The following is a 2503-nucleotide window of genomic DNA, read 5'->3' as shown; positions in this document are numbered from 1 at the left end:
TCCCGAGGGCGCGTTGGAGACCACGTCCCGTCTCGCGCCGACTTCCGACGCAGCCGCCTCTCGGCATAGCGCCGCTCTGGTTAATTTATCGGGATAGAAAAGTTAGTCGGATGGCATTATGCCCCCCGGCGGCCGCGGCGGCTAAAATGATTGGTGCGTTCGGCGCCTCTCCGCCTGCCCCCCCCCCCTCCCTTCCGCGCGGCTCGTGCGAGTGTAGGACACTTGGCGGTTGGCGGTAGACAAATTTGTGACGAGTAGGATAGGTGCACTGTGTGCAGCGAGAAAAATCTTTGGCTACCAGCAGTTTGTCTGATGCGTCACACTTTGTCCCCGTTGAAAAACGTTTAGTTCTGGCGGCCAATAAAAGTTCTGAGGTGTAGCAGTAGAGGGGTTTAGCGCCGGGCGCCTAACACGTCTTGTCCTAGGCTACGGTACCATTCACTTTGTTTGATGCACGAAGTATATCTGATTGAGTAGTTCGGGTGTCACAACACATCGAAATGTCTTCCTTGCATCTCGCTGGGTGCCCCGGGCCCCGAGTGCTCAAAGCGTTTAGTTAAAGGCGCATATTGTTGTTGTGGCGCCTTGCCGCCATTTGATATTTCGGCTCTGATTTTTGATAGGAAAAGTGCTAGAGGTCATTCCACCCATGATCAACACCTCTACCTCTTCTATACCACTTTCTCCTTACAGAGTTTTGACAAAATCCAATAACGTAGGAGAGCAAACAAATATTGCCCTAGTCAACGCATCCAGTTTAGGTTCCGGAAAAAAAGGTTCATTTAATGCCTGAGCATGCATATTCTTTAGCACCAAAGCCTGTTCTACTTAGTGCCTGGCACCAAAGCCGGCGCACTAGACCCCTTTTGCCCTAGGAGCTAAACACTATAGTGCGTGGATAAACTTTCGGCCTATGCACTAAACGATAGGTGTCTATTGCCAAATATTTTTCTCAGTGCGCCTTCCTACGAGAGACGAACAAGGACATTCGAAAATATTCAGAAAAAAAGAGGGAGAAATAGAGGACGACACGACGCCACACTAAGGGCGAGGCGCAACGGAAAATGTTGCCGAACTTTAGCGTTGGCAATATCAACGCTTTGCTAGCGCGCGTGGGGGGTCGTCTCACTTCACGATGACGATGTTTACGCACGGAGTTCCCTCGATATACAGAGATTTCACTTTGGGAGTAGTTGTGTCGAGACCAGGCCGGAGAGCCGAAGGCCGGAACCTCGTATTCCACCCCCGCAGTCTCTTACTTGAAATAACCAATCTAAACAAAACTTTTTACCAGAAGAAAAAAAAAGAAGAGGAGAAAAGACGACACGTAAAAATACATTTATCACGATTTCAATTACGTCGATTTCGTGGAAACTGGCTAATGCCATTTAAATATTTGGGCAATCATTTAAAAAATGTTGTCCCCAGAGAAAATACTACCCGACTCTCCTTAACCCATCCAAGGCCAGGCCAGGGCCTGGCCAGTGGCGGCGAGCGAGACAGACAGACGATTCCTCAGTATAGGGGAAGGGTTTATAGCCCTGAATACTTGTTGAATGCGAAGCAGTCGCCTTTATATCTTTCAATCTCCCGTGTCCAAGTGGTCGACATCATCTTCCCACCCCTCCCACACCCACCACCTACTGTACCACAGAGATTGGTACACACAACAATGTCCAGACATTTTCTCAACGTAAACCGGCCATCTGCACTAATAAATTATACAGACCAAAATTGCGAAGACTTGGGGTAGACGTGGTCAGCCTCGAGGCAGGCGGGCTCCAACCGACGAGTCCACCCACGAGCAACTTTTGGGCTGCATCAATAACAGCAAAATCTGATGTGATGGGTGATGCGTTCCAGGTTTCATTGGAGGGCCACCTAAAAAAAGACAGTAAAGACAGATTTCGTTTATCCTTTTCACAGAGGGTCTAGTTCTGTTCACTTTTTGGAAATTACCGAGTGGAACAATATGTTATACAAGAAAGAATATGTTATGACAGCAGCAAGACTGCGAGTGTAAACAGAAAACACAAAACTCAACTCACCCATCAACACCCATCACATTTATAATTTTTCGGCCTAAGTCCATCCATGATTCGAAATCGCAAAATACAGCTGCAGCCAATTCGAAGAGTCCAATCTGAAAAGGAAAACGAAATGATAAACCACACGAAACACAAAGATAGACAGACGCGCGAGCCACGACCCGCCACGCCCGGGCCGCCTCTGCTCCGACCCGACTTTCCTGCTGCCGGTCATCGCACATTTGGTGGCACTGCGTCCGAGAGGTCCGAGACGAGTAGACGTGCAGTGACACGACCCGCGGCTGGCAAATAGTTTTCGGACACATTCCTAAGAAGTGAGCTGATACAAGGCAGCATCAAAGGAAGAAGGCGAGTATGTGGACGTCGACATATGGAACTGTGGACCCGCGAACGGCTCTTAGAGCGTCGAGTCGGCGGTCGACTGGGGTAAATTGTACCATTTTTCTTGCTTTTAA

General features: G+C 49.0%; 1 protein-coding gene across 1 annotated transcript in view; it reads right to left on the bottom strand.

Annotated features, from left to right (window-relative positions):
- LOC113215508 (MOXD1 homolog 2) overlaps positions 1–2503 on the bottom strand; it is a 481769-nt gene that overhangs the window by 435693 nt on the left and 43573 nt on the right. The window contains exons 3-4 of the mRNA XM_052264209.1: positions 2049–2143; positions 1730–1881 (exon numbers count right to left, since the gene is read on the bottom strand). The gene's annotated coding sequence lies outside the window, so the exon portion shown is untranslated. The remainder of the gene's footprint in view (positions 1–1729; positions 1882–2048; positions 2144–2503) is intronic.

This window comes from Frankliniella occidentalis, unplaced genomic scaffold, assembly GCF_000697945.3.
Source record: "Frankliniella occidentalis isolate FOCC.00 unplaced genomic scaffold, Focc_3.1 Scaffold17, whole genome shotgun sequence".
Classification (NCBI taxonomy): domain Eukaryota; kingdom Metazoa; phylum Arthropoda; class Insecta; order Thysanoptera; family Thripidae; genus Frankliniella; species Frankliniella occidentalis.
Note: the sequence above shows the minus strand (reverse complement) of the source record. Positions and strands in the feature narration are given on the sequence as shown.